Genomic DNA, 14,833 nt, shown 5'->3' on the forward strand with positions numbered 1-14,833 from the left:
GTTATTATGATTACTGATGCAAATAGCTACAGTCAATGGGTTTGAGGTACATAGTTAAACTTTAAAACAGAAAAGTGAATTGGATATTTGGAGGGGTGAGCAAAAGATTGGAAATAGTTAAGAATGGCATCGTGTTTCTGCTGTGCAGTACTCAGTACGTGGTAGAGTGATTCAGTAATACAGGCATCTTTGAAGAAGGGCAGATACAGGAGGATCATTCATTTCACTGGAAAACATGGAACAGTTTGTGGTTTTGAGATTTTAATAGTGAGCTGAACATAACAATTTGAAATAGATGTCTAGTTTACCTACAATGACTTCTGACACCAAGTATACAGATCTAAATCAAACCTAACAGATTAAGCATACAGTCTTCCACAAAGCTACTCTTACTTCCCATATCAGATGCAGGTTGCTAGGTCCCCAGACAACCTTCACCTCTGACCAGCTGACTTCTAATTTGGGGGATCCCACTTGTTTCCAGTTTCAATAATTCACTAATACATCCCGTATAACTTAGGAAAATGCTATGCTTATGATTGGAGTTTTATTGTCACAAACAGATTCAAATCAGAAGCAGCCAAAGGAAGAAATGCATATGTAATATTCAGAAAAGTTTCAAATGTGAAGCTTCTATTTGTCCTCTCCTCATGAAATCAGGACACATTAACCTCCCAGCACACTGATGTGTGACAGTACATAAGGTACTGCCAAGCAGGGAAGTTTACTTAAGCTTTGGTACCTAGAATTTTGTTGACATTTCATTATCTAGGCATGATTGATTGAATCACTGGCCACATGACTGAAGCTCAAAACTCACCCTCCTCCCATCCTCAGAGGTCAAACTGATATCACTTGGCTAAGAATCCCAACCACCTAATCACATGGTTGGTCTTTCAGCGCATGATTAGACCCAATCTTAAGTTAATTAATTAGCACAAAATATTGAAGACTCATCCTGAGTCATCTTTTGAGCACATCACATCCTTTGTGGTATTAGGGGCCTGCAATGAATAACAAAGACATCTCTATCACTTAAGAAATCTCAAGGATTTACAGGTTACCACCCAGGAGCCAGATTAAGATCAGCTATTTTATTACACATTAGTAATTCAAAAAATGAGGATCATGACATCCAGTCACATCTGCCATCTAAAACCATGGCAAATAGATGGGGAAACAATGGAAACAGAGACAGACTTTATTTGCTTGGGCTCTAGAATCACTGTGGATGGTGACTGGAGACATGAAATAAAAAGATGCTTGCTCCTTGGAAGAAAAGCAGTTACAAACCTAGATGGTGTATTAAAAACCAGAGACATTAATTTGCTGCAAACATTCATACAGGTATTAGAGGTATTGTTTTTTCAATAGTCATATATGGATATGAGAGTTGGACAATAAAAAAGGCTGAAAAATGAAGACATGATGTTTTTGAACTGTGGTTTTGGAGAATATTCATGAGAGTCCCTTGGACTGCAAAGATATCAAACCAGTCAATCCCAAAAGAAATCAAACCAGAATATTCACTGGAAGGACTGATGCTGAAGCTCCAATACTTTGGCCACCTGGTACAAAGCATTGACTCATTGGAAAAGACCCTTATATTGGGAAAGATTGAAGGCAGCAGGAGAAGGGGACGACAGAAGATGAAATGGTTGGATAGTATCACCGACTCTATGCACATGAGTTTGAGCAAACTCTGGTAGATAGTGAAGGACAGGGAAACCTGGCATGTTGCAGTCCATTTCAGTTCAGTTCAGTTCAGTCACTCAGTCGTGGCTGACTTTTTGCGACCCCATGAACCACAGCATGCCAGGACTCCCTGTCTATCACCAACTCCTGGAGTTTAACCAAACTCGTGTCCATTGACTTGGTGATGCCATCCAACCATCTCATCCTCTGTTGTTCCTTTTTCCTCCTGCCCTCAATCTTTCCTAGCATCAGGGTCTTTTCAAATGAGTCAGCACTTTGCATCAGTGGCCAAAGTATTGGAGTTTCAACTTCAACATCAGTCCTTCCAATGAACACCCAGGACTAATCTTCTTTAGGATGGACTGGTTGGATCTCCTTGCACTACAAGGGACTCTCAAGAGTCTTCTCCAACTCCACAGTTCAAAAACATAAATTCTTTGATGCTCAGCTTTCTTTATAGTCCAACTCTCACATCCATACGTGACTACTGGAAAAACCATAGCCTTGACTAGATGGACCTTTTTTGACAAAGTAATGTCTCTGCTTTTTTACATGCTGTCTCAGTTGGTAGTAACTTTCTTCCCAAGGAGTAAGCATCTTTTAATTTCATGGCTGCAATCACCATCTGCAGTGATTTTGGGGCCCCCCTAAAATAAAGCCAGCCACTGTTTCCACTGTTTCCCCATCTTTCTGCCATGAAGTGATGGGACCAGATGCCATGATCTTAGAGCTTTAAGCCAGTTTTTCACTCTCCTCTTTCACTTTCATCAAGAGGCTCTTCAGTTTTTCTTCACTTTCTGCCATAAGGGTGCTGTCATCTGCATATCTGAGGTTATTGATATTTCTCCCCACAATCTTGATTCCAGCTTGTGCTTTCTTCAAGCCCAGCATTTCTCATGATGTACTCTGCATATAAGTTAAATAAGCAGGGTTATAATATACAGCATTGACGTACTCTTTCCTATTTAGAACCAGTCTGTTGTTGCATGTCTAGTTCTAACTGTTGCTTCCTGACCTGCATATAGATTTCTTAAGAGGCAGGTCAGGTGGTCTGGTATTCCCATCTCTTTCAGAATTTTCCACAGTGTATTGTGATCCACACAGTCAAAGGCTTTGGTATAGTCAATAAAGCAGAAATAGATGTTTTTCTGGAACTCTCTTGCTTTTTCGATGATCCACCAGATGTTGGCAATTTGATCTCTGGTTCCTCTACTTTTACTAAAACCATCTTGAACATCTGGAATTTCAGGGTTCACATATTGTTGAAGCCTGGCTTGGAGAATTTTGACCATTACTTTACTAGCATGTGAGATGAGTACAATTTTGTAGTTGTTTGAGCATGCTTTGGCATTCCCTGTCTTTGGGGTTGGAATGAAGACTGACCTTTTCCAGTCCTGTGGCCACTGCTGAGTTTTTCAAATTTGCTGGCACATTGAGTGCAGAACTTTCATAGCATCATCTTTTAGGATTTGAAAGAGCTCAACTGGAGTTCCATCACCTCCACTAGCTCTGTTTGGAGCGATGCTTCCTAATGCGCACTTGACTTCACATTCTAGGATGTCTGGCTCTACGTGAGTGATCACATCCTCATGATTATCTGTGTTGTGAAGATCTTTTTTGTACAGTTCTTCTGTATATTCTTGCCACCTCTTCTTAATATCTTCTGCTTCTGTTAGGTTCATACCATTTCTGTCCTTTATTGAGCCAATCTTTGCAGTCCATAGGGTTGCAAAGGGTTAAACATGACTTAGCTACCAAACAACAACAGCAATAGGTAAGTTTGCCTAAGTATTTGAATGTTAATTTGGATATAAATTTAAAGTTTCACTGGAGTTTAGAATCTTTAAAATCTGATGCTTAGTTTGAAGAAGATGAGCCAATAAGGAATAGAAAGAGGGAGTGAGTATATAGGTAAGAGGGCTTTAGAGTGGGTCTGAAATTTAGAAGAGATTAGACATACTGTTGCTGTAATGTATTGCAAGAGGAGGCCTAAAAACTTTTATGTTTAATTACTGACTTGGATGTAATTTTGACCTTTTATCCTCATTTATATATTTTGAATTAAAATAGTTTCATATTGGAGTACAGTTGAGTCATAATGTTCTGATATTTTTGGTATACAGCAAAGTGACTTATGTATATCTAGTTAGTTATACATATGCACATTACTATGGGCTTCCCTGGTGGCTCAGACAGTAAAGAATCCACCTGCAGTGCAGGAGACCCAGGTTCAATCCCTGGGTAAGCAAGATCTCTTGGAGAAGAGAATAGAAACCCACTCCAGTATTCTTGCTTGGAGAATTCCATGGACAGAGGATCCTGGTGAGCTACAGTTCATGGGGTTGCAAAGAGTGGACACAACTAAGAGACTAACATATTTTTCATGCAGACTACTATAGGTAAAACATATTATTAACAAGGACCTACTGTATTACACAGGAAACAATAATCAATACTCTTTAATAATCTATATGGGGAAAATCTCAAAACAGAATAGATAGATGAATATATAATGTTGACCTTTAGCAATGTATTTTTTGTAACTGAATGGGGGATTGAAAATACATGAGAGGCTGGCTGACTAAGAGAGATTCTGCAAGCATGCTTGATTACTCAAGGATATTTGGATGTAAAGGGAAAAGATAAATTTACACAGCTAAAGGAATGTGAAGTGTCTGGGGTTTAGATTTTGTTTGATTGGTTTGTTTTACTGAGAGAGAACTAAAGAGATTAAAAAGCATAACAAGAACCAGTAGAGACATAGGTTGATGTTTCAAAGAAAAGTTGGTTCCACAGGATTAGGAGCAGAAGGAAGTGAAATGAAGATAGAAGAAATTTATATAAGAGGAGGAATAGAAGGAGAGGGAATGACTTGATGGCAAGCCTTCTTGTGGACTTTTGGCGCAATGAACAATGAACAAAGCACAAAGAATGAACAAAGCACAAAGAATGAACAAAGCACAATAACCAAAGCAGAAATCACTCTGCTCTAATGGAGTGCATAGTTAGGAAAATTCTAGTTAGGAACTAACATTAAAGAGGTAGGTAACCAAACAGTGTTACTGAGGAAACAAATTGTATCTGGAGGGAAAAAGCAAACACATAAACAAAACAAACAAATGGGCTCTTAAAGAGACCTATCTGAGCTAACTTCTGTTGTTAGGGTGAGGCTGGGGAAATGCCAGATCTGGAAGGCCTTCTTGTGGATGGAGGCCACTGTGTTGTTCCTCCAATCCTGGGATTCCAAACCACTTAGCCTCCTTTATAGCAGTTTCAGAAATTAATATACATACCCCTAGTGTTATTTCAAGGGTTTGTGATTGTACTTAATGGAGAGAAAGAACAAAAATCAAGCTATGCTATGTTGTCTGAATTCAAAGTCTCAATGACTTTAGTTAATAATTTTTGTTTATACTATGACTGATTTTAATACAACTCTCACATTATATGTATTTAGAATATTGAAAATATTTATGTGGCACTATCTTTATGAAAAACATAACCATATTTATCTTTTGATACAGATGTGAAAATTAATGATTATATACCAAGTTACTTTTAATATTTGAAAAAGAATAATGTAAATCATGGTTCAAAAACACATGTATACAGAAGTTATTTATATGTGTACATGATCTGTGGAGTACAAATATGTTTCATGACATTATTAAATTAATTAATTAGAGAAAATTTTGATTATCTCACATTTGGGGGCCTCTAGCCTATATCCAGGGGAAAAAACAATAAACTGGATAAAACCCTTTGCCTTATTGAGTAAACATTCTTAGAAAAGAATAGCATTTAATACCTGTTCAAAATAATACAGTGATTAAATATCCAGTCACATTTTCAGTTCAGTTCAGGTGCGCAGTTGTGTCGGACTCTTTGTGACCCCATGAACTGCAGCACGCGAGGCCTCCCTGTCCATCATCAACTCCCGGAGTTCACTCAAACTCACGTCCTTCGAGTCCGGGATGCCATCCAGCCATCTCATCCTCTGTCGTCCCCTTCTCCTCCTGCCCCCAATCCCTCCCAGCATCAGAGTCTTTTCCAATGATTCAACTCTTTGCATGAGGTTGCCAATGTATTGAAGTTTCAGCTTTAGCATCATTCCTTTCAAAGAACATCCAGGACTGATCTCCTTTAGAATGGACTGGTTGGATCTCCTTGCAGTCCAAGGGACTCTCAAGAGTCTTCTCCAACACCACAATTCAAAAGCATCAATTCTTCGGCGCTCAGCCTTCTTCACAGTCCAACTCTCACATCCATACATGACTACTGGAAAAACAATAGCCTTGACTAGATGGACATTTGTCAGCAAAGTAATGTCTCAGCTTTTTAATATGCTATCTAGGTTCGTCATAACTTTCCTTCCAGAGTAAGCATCTTTTAATTTCATGGCTGCAATCACCATCTTCAGTGATTTGGGAGCCCCCAAAAATAGTCTGCCACTGTTTCCAATGTTTCCCCGTCTATTTGCCATGAAGTGTTGGGACCAGATGCCATGATCTTAGTTTTCTGAATGTTGAGCTTTAAGCCAACTTTTTCACTCTCCTCTTTCACTTTCCTCAAGAGGCTTTTGAGTTCCTCTTCACCTTCTGCCATAAGGGTGGTGTCATCTGCATATCTGAGGTTATTGATGTTTCTCCCGGCAATCTTGATTCCAGCTTGTGCTGCTTCAAGCCCAGCGTTTCTCATGATGTACTCCGTATATAAGTTAAATAAGCAGGGTGACAATATACAGCCTTGACACACTTCTTTTTCTATTTGGAACCAGTCTGTTGCTCCATGTACAGTTCTAACTGTTGCTTCCTGACCTGCATATAGTTTTCTTAAGAGGCAGGTCAGGTGGTCTGGTATTCCCATCTCTTTCAGTATTTTCCACAGTTTATTTTGATCCACACAGTCAAAGGCTTTGGCATAGTCAATAAAGCAGAAATAAATGTTTTTCTGGAACCCTAGGGTTACTTAAATCTAAAAGTTAACAACTACAAATATGTAGTTTTAAAATCAGTGTTATCAATAGAAAAAAAATATCCAAAAGAAAATGAATACACTTTTATTTCACACTTAAGGCAAAGTACCCATTACCCTCCATACCTTGGCTTAGATACACCTGCAGTCTACCTGGGATCTGTGTGTGTGCTATGTTCATGTGTGTATACACATCTTAACAAAGAAGTATCATTCTAATGATAGAAATTATAAGCATTATGAAATTTCACTCTGATGCCAAAGATCTCTGTAGATATACAGTAGTCACTGTTCACCATCCCCTGCTGCTTCTCCTTAGTCTCTTCAGTCGTGTCTGATTCTTTGTGACCACATGAACTGTAGCCTCCTAGGCTCCTTTGTCCATGGGGATTCTCCAGGCAAAAATACTAGAGTGGATTGCAATGCCTTCCTCCAGTACCATCTCCTAGGAGAGAAATATTTTCTAATTTTTGTTTAGTTTTCTCTCTTGGATTTGGTTGGCTTATTAGATTATTTTGGATGTAATATATTATTGGATATGGATTGTTTTCTGGACAATAATATGCAACACCTTTCTTCTTTATAAACAGTATGACCATTGAAATATTATGTTTCATATACTTGAAAAAAAAAAAAAAACATTTGCTTCTAAAAAAAAATAAAAAAATAAAAGATCAAAATCAACTTTATGTTAGAAACTATTCTATTCAGATTCTGAATTCTTAAAATTTATCTACCAATCTCTGATTTAAAATCTATAATATATGCAAATATGTTTTTATCATGAATAAACAAATTTCTTGGTTGGATTACTTTAGCAAAGGCATTGCAGGACAATTTTCAATCTTTATATCATGAGTTGGTCAAGTGAAATATAGTTTGTGACACATTTATGCCTAAATACATCTTTGAAGAATTAACCTGGCAAAAATTATTATTTTCTCACAGATATTTCAAATTCATCTTTATTTCCTTTTCTAATAAAAATTTGTTTGCCATTCTCACCAGTGATGCAGCATATGTGAGTCAGCCCCATAAATGGTATAATTTATGAAGGATAGATAAGCAATTAATAGTAGATGAATAATAAGTTCAAATTTAATTGTGCCCTAGAGTAGTAAACCTTATTAGCAAAGATGCAAATCTGACACTTGAAAGCCAGAAAAATAAGTTCTCAGGAATTTGATTTTACATTGGCACATCTACTTGCTGCCTTCTGGGTTATGCCAAGCTCTAGCTACTGCTTTCAACACCATAATTTAACACTAGGAACTCCTAATGACACCATCCTTTGAGCAATACACTAATAGATCATGGGCTGATGATGTTCATTAATGATTAATCACACTAATATATCATTTTCCCTGTCACACAGGTGTTTTATCAGATTAAGTCCATCAGTGCAATGACCTGTGATGATGATGCATTGCTTAAGGATGATGCAATTCAGAAAGAAATGAAATTGGAACTAAACATGTATTCAGCAGCTTTGAGGCTCTTTTGGCAAATTTTACAGAAACAAAAGACATGAATGAGATGTGCATTTCAATATTAAGTACATATTCTAGTATTTATAATGGAAAGAGAAAAACAGTTCATATTTCTATTTACAAATTATTTTTTAAGAAACACTTTAAAACCCTAAAACCATAGCATCTAACTTCTTGAAAAATATTTTCTGCTTGGGTGTGAAAGCATCACACTCTAATTAAATATATTTTTGTAAAGTTAAAATGCTGTTGCTCTTCTTTTTTCTAGACATGAGTCAGAAGTTTTTAGTTTTGTTTGTTTGTTTTTAATTGGGAAATTAAAAAAATATAACAGTGCTTTACATATTAAGTAAATAAAAGACAGTGAATTTAGATTAATTTAGAGAGGTTTTCTTAAAGTTTATTGTAATATCTAGTCAAAGAGAATATATTAAAATCATATTTTTCTCAATGTATATGAATATAATTTTAAAAACATTATTCAGAGTATTTTAATTAGATTTCTCATGGCGATAATGAAAAAAGTATTAATTATATTCTTATTATTCCATTTTCAGTTATAATGTTGGATTAGTCAGTATCCTATTAAGTTACTTTTATGTGATTATTACATATATATATTTGAAGACATTTTAAAGGATATATTTAATCATGTATTTTAGAATTTTCCTTTTACAAAGCAAGTGTTTTTCTTTTCTTCAAATCAAACTCCATTGCTTCAAAATATCACACAAATGTACCATTTACATTATAATTCCTAGAATCATTTTTAGTCCTTCAGTATTTGTCGTAATGTTTCAAACTTATCTAGATCCATGACTGATATACATGGTTTTTCTAACATGTTTCTAATAAATGCTATCAGTTGGTGATATTCATAGTAACATAAAAAGATCCATGCATACTTAAATAATTGAGTCAATTTATTGATTTAGGACACATTTCAAATAACTTTGAGTTTTTACTGAGACATAGACATTATATTTTCATTTACTAATGGGTATTTGATATAATCTAGATGGGATCTATTTTGACAGCAAATCTATTTTGTAAAGATGATGTCCCTTCTATTTCTTATTTTTAAATTTTTATTATCGGACAAGTGTAGCCATGTCATATCTTATATCACCTTGGGTATCTCACCTATGAGATAAGCATTATAACAGCAGGAAAGAGAGATGCAAGCCTTGACACTCTTCTACTTTTGGCCAAAACAGTTATCTAAAACTAAATTACATATTAAACAGGTTGAAAGGATTTAGTGCCTCAAGCAAAGATTGAAAGTAGTCAAGGGCATTGTCTCTATCATCTCTCCATTTATTAATAGTTTTTCTTTGTTTGGCTTTAGAACAATGAATTAGATTGTGGCAGATGATGATGAACTACCAAAACTTTTACCAAATGGCTATCTCAATCAGAGCCATTATGTTAGAAGTGGTATATTTATTGGAGCAGAACAGCATAGCCTCTAACACTTGCTATATAATTATTGACCTGGAAAATTCATTCTTCTCAAGCTTCAACAGTAATGAGAATCAAAAGCAATAGATGTACCACTACTACAATAAAATCTTACTCAAGAGTGTCCCTAAAGGACAGAGAGAAAAAAAAAGAAAAAACAAAACAAAGAAAAAGCTATCCTCCCAGATGGAATGGTTAAACATTATTTGTTTACTTTGTTTGGAGACAGAAGTAGAGAAATAGCCTGAAGTTGATATACATAGGCTTCTGGATAGTAGTAACTGGCTTAATACATCGGTTAGTGATATGAAGAAAAAACACGTGTATGGTATGAGAATGTGGACAAACTTTGTTACTTTTTATCTTGTCAATGATCTCTATAAGAGGAACTCAGAAACTAAGTGGCCAAGATGACTAACTCTGTAGAAATTAGCCAGGCTAAATTTGAGCCCCTTGATGCTGATATAAACAAGTTGATGCTGGTGGCAGTTGTAATGTCTATACATGGGCTCGACAGCAGGGGTTTACTTCTTAATCAAGGATGTTCTAGATACTGATCCTGCAGAAAGTATTCAAGACTGCCATAGGCTGAGACTAATGCCAAGTTCTTAACATTTACTATCCTTTGATGAACTATATCAGTCAATTGCTGGCATGTAGATACCATGGAGAGATATTATTCCCCATCAACAGAGCAGTGATTTGTCCTTAATAGAACTGGTATCATTTCCATATATGCTTGTCTTTCATAACCATGGTGTGTCTCACATCCAAATATATATTAAAAAGGTCTGGTCAACTACTATGATCATTCACATAACATTGACTCAGACCAAGAAATCGACTTTACAGCAAAGAAGCGACTGTAGGCATATGAACATGGTTTCCACTGGTCTTACAATGGATCCCATATGTCTGAAGCAACTAGCCTACTAGAAGAGTGAAATAGCCTATTAAAGTCTCAACAGACACACTATCTTAGGAATATCAATCTGTGGAAATGTGATACATTGTCAATTCCTGACAAATGGTGATAGACCCCTAACAGGTAGATAGAAGTCATATGTGTTGTGTGTGTGTGCTAAGTCACCTCAGTTGTGTTTGACTCTGTGTGACGCTATGGACTGTAACCTGCCAGGCTCTAGGCTCTTCTGTCCGTGTGATTCTCCAGGAAGGAATCCTGGAGTGGGTTAACATACCCTCCTCCAGGGGATCTTCCCAACTCAGGGATTGAACCTGTGTCTCTTATTTCTCCTGCATTGGCTGCTGCTGCTGCTGCTAAGTCACTTCAGTTGTGTCTGACTCTGTGCAGCCCACCAGGCTCCACTGTTTCTGGGATTCTCCAGGCAAGAACACTGGAGTGGGTTTCCCTTTCCTTCTCAAATGCATGGAAGTGAAAAGTGAAAGCGAAATCACTCATCCTCATCCGTATCCGACTCTTAGCGATCCCATGGACTGCAGCCTACCAGGTTCCTTCATCCATGGGATTTTCCAGACAAGAATACTGGGGTGGGTTGCCATTGCCTTCTCCGTCTGCATTGGCAGGTGGGTTCTTTACCACCAGTGCCACCTGGGAGGCCCAGAAGTCATATAGATTTCTTTTATCTTAATAATAACTTTAAAATTTAATTTGGAAAATGTGTGCTATCTGTCACCACTTTGTATGCTCTGCTAAATTAAAGACCCTTACTCCCAGTGACAAAATACTTCCTCTAGGTAGCACAGTAAGTGTTCCATAGAAATTAAAATTGTGACTACTACTTGGCCAATTTTTACTCCTCCTCCTTCCAAGTATCAGATAAAACAAACAGACCAAAAAAAAAAAAAATAATTGCTGTATTAAGGGGATAGCAGCCAGTTACCATAAGGAGCCATAAGCTACATGATATACATCTTAAACCTGGAAAATTAAATGAGATTTCTCTTGCTTCTTTCCTACCCTGCAGTAACTGTATTTGGGCAATTGCAACAATCATAGAAGGATGATGATAAGACAAACAAGGACTCATAACTCTTGGGAAAGAAGATCTGAATCAATCCACCTGGAAAGCAGTCTTTACCAACCATAATAAAGGCCAAGAATGAGTGAAATTTAGTATAAGTTGTGGGGAAAAAAAATGATGAATGTTAGCCATTACTTTGGGGATGCCTACTGTTGCTGGAGAAGAAATTGTTTTCTCTTTCCATTAATTGACTTCTTGTTGGGGGCCAGAGTGAGGTACTCCGCCCGTGGCAAAGGTCATGAGGAAGGAGGCTTGACATACGCAAAGGCGGGATCGAGCCTCAGGAGTCCCCCTGGAAATCCTCGAGTGTCTACCCCCATAACCAGAGCCTGCCTACTTTACTACTTTGTGCTCTCACCTACACCTCTGACTTTACGGGAGACTGTCCCCCACCACCTCTTTAGGAGAAAGAGTTAACTTAGAGCTCCAGTTAATAAAAACTCCTGGGCGTGACAAGAGTGTTTTAACCTACAAACTCCTCTGAAGGTTCTCTAGCCTGCCTGACGGGCTTGTCCGGCCACATGTGATTGCTCACAGCCTCCCAACCGTGAGAGGCACGAGATGCTTTAAACCTTCTAAAAACAGGTTCCTTAGAAAAGTTAGAAAACTATTAGTATAAGTATAATGGGCTGATTAGAAATTGTATTGGTGAAGGGTTTTTCATTTGTTGAGCCAATGTTTGTTGCTAAGTCTCCACATCCCCTACCCTTACACACATTAATGAATATATAGAAGAAATAAGTATTAACCTTTGATATTAATCATGTTAGACCTTAGGCTAAGTAAATTCTTTCCTTAACTAAAATCCACTATACCCTCACCCTATAGGAATGTAACTTTATTTGGGTGGCATCTGTTTTAAGAATAATCACCCCTGGAGAAATAAGTGTTGACTGACCGCTGTCACAAGGAGAGGGTCATAAATTGTCAGCAGCTCCCCCCTGGCCAGAAGATGATGTAACACCCCTAAGACCTCTGTATACATTTGTGTGAAGCACCTGACTTTAATAAAAGTCAAGACTGCTGTCCCCGCGTGACTCTTGTATAACATCTCAGTGTATAAAAACAGACTCTGGAAAATAAAGAATTGGGATCAGTTCCTCGAAATAGTGGTCTCCCCATGTCGCTCTCTCTCTCACTCTGGCTGAGTCTCCATCTGGAGCGCGGAACCCGCCATGCTTACTAATTATGCCTGGGCTTCTAAGATCCGACCGGGGAGGCCTCAGTGTCTCCTCTCCTTCTGGAGAATGGAAGGACGCCTGCGGCCTACGTAAGTGGTGCAAACTTCTTGTCTTGAAGTTTTATTGGTCCACCGCGTAAACCAAGCTACTCAGCCTCTTTTCTCTACTGAATTTTCCTACTGAGCTATCCTTATTCTATTACTCTTTATATCTTTGATGAATATTTAAATAGTCGCCTAAGCTGTCTCCCCTTCGAATACCCTGGATCAGCCGGGGCTGGACCCCGGCAACTTCTATTATAACATTTAGGAGAATCTGCTTTAATCAGCTTCCTTTGTGGCTCAGATGGTGAAGAATCCACTTGCAATGTAGGAAACCCAATTTCCAACCCAGGGTCAGGAAGATGTCCTGGAGAAGGGAATGGCTACCCATTCCCGTATTTTTGCCTGGAGAATCCCATGGACAGACGAGCCTGGTAGGCTACAGCCCATGGGGTCGCAAAGAGTTGGACACGACTGAATTACTAACACTTTCTCTTTCACATATTATTTAAGAGATGGAGTTGGCATCTTGTTGAGGCCTCTGGCTGACTGGCTCTAATACAGCTATGCAATACAAATAGTTGATGGCAGTGGACATATTTAGACACTATTTTAAATCCTGAGAGTCTTTCTTGCTCCCAGCACTGCTAAAGCAACTATTTTTAAATAACCTTCTGAGAAACTTTGCAGATACAATGAATAGTGTCTCAGGTTGAGCCTTTTCCTGCCTATTACTTCCACTTCCAGAAACTCTCCTTTTCTAATCTATTGATGTGCAATGCCCATAGGAATACACTTAAAAGCTTCACATAAGCAATCTTGAATGTTAGAGTCTTAAATGTGTAGGACTGCTACTAACCACTAGGCAAATTACAGCAGCAGGTTACTATTTCCTCTTGTACGCTCAAAAGGGATAATTCTGAGATGAGCTTTAAGAATTTTCAAGAAGGCTAAGCCCAAGAAATTCATAGCAGTGGTCAAACATAGGCCATATATATATATGTATATATATATATAAAATTGTCTGTCATTTCCTATTCCAGTCCCCCCAGTGCTCATTGCAGCCCCCTAGGATGATCAGTTCAGTTCAGTTCAGTAGCTCAGTCATGTCTGACTCTTTGCGACCCCATGGACTGCAGCATGCCAGGCCTCCCTGTCCATCACCAACTCCCAGAGTTTATTCAAACTCATGTCCATTGAGTTGGTGATGCCATCCAACTATCTCATCCTCTGTTGTCTCCTTCTTCTCCCATCTTCAAGCTCTCCCAGCATCAGGGTCTTTTCCAATGAGTCAGTTCTTCGCGTCAGGTGGCCAAAGTATTAGAGATTCAGCTTCAGCATCAGTCCTTCCAATGAATATTCAGGATTGATTTCCTTTAGGATGGACTGATAAATCAGATTAATTTCTTGCCTAAGGGCCTTTGTCTTGGGTTCTCTTTCTGAGGGGACCCAGGCTAAAAACTTCACCAGCAAGGTAATTCACTGTTCTTCCTTTGACAAATATTGAGTAAGGTGATATATTTAGGCCAAAGGCTTTAAACTCAATGGTGAAGCATAAACCAGGTAAAAGGCATTTCCCATCCACCTCAAATTTGTAAACACAAGCCAGGAGAAATTAATATACAATTGAACATGACAAAAACCAGTTTCATTCATATTTCAAATGACATGATGGTTTAACATTAGCATATCTATTAAAATATTATTGTATTGAATCTAAGAAACATAAAAATCATATGATTGTCATGCTAGAAAGACATTCAGTAATACTCAGTACAGCTGTTTATAAAATATATTCCAGATAAAATATTAAGTCAAACATTTTTACTGAGAAAAAAACATGAAAAATTGAACATAATATGTCATTTTTCTAAGCATGATCAAATATAATATGCAAAACAATATAAAACTGGATAAATTTAACTACATTGAAAAATTCTATATAAAAATGATTACCATTCACAGTTAAAACACAATGACAAGGGGGA

This window comes from Bos indicus, chromosome 12, assembly GCF_029378745.1.
Source record: "Bos indicus isolate NIAB-ARS_2022 breed Sahiwal x Tharparkar chromosome 12, NIAB-ARS_B.indTharparkar_mat_pri_1.0, whole genome shotgun sequence".
Taxonomy (NCBI): Eukaryota; Metazoa; Chordata; class Mammalia; order Artiodactyla; family Bovidae; genus Bos; species Bos indicus.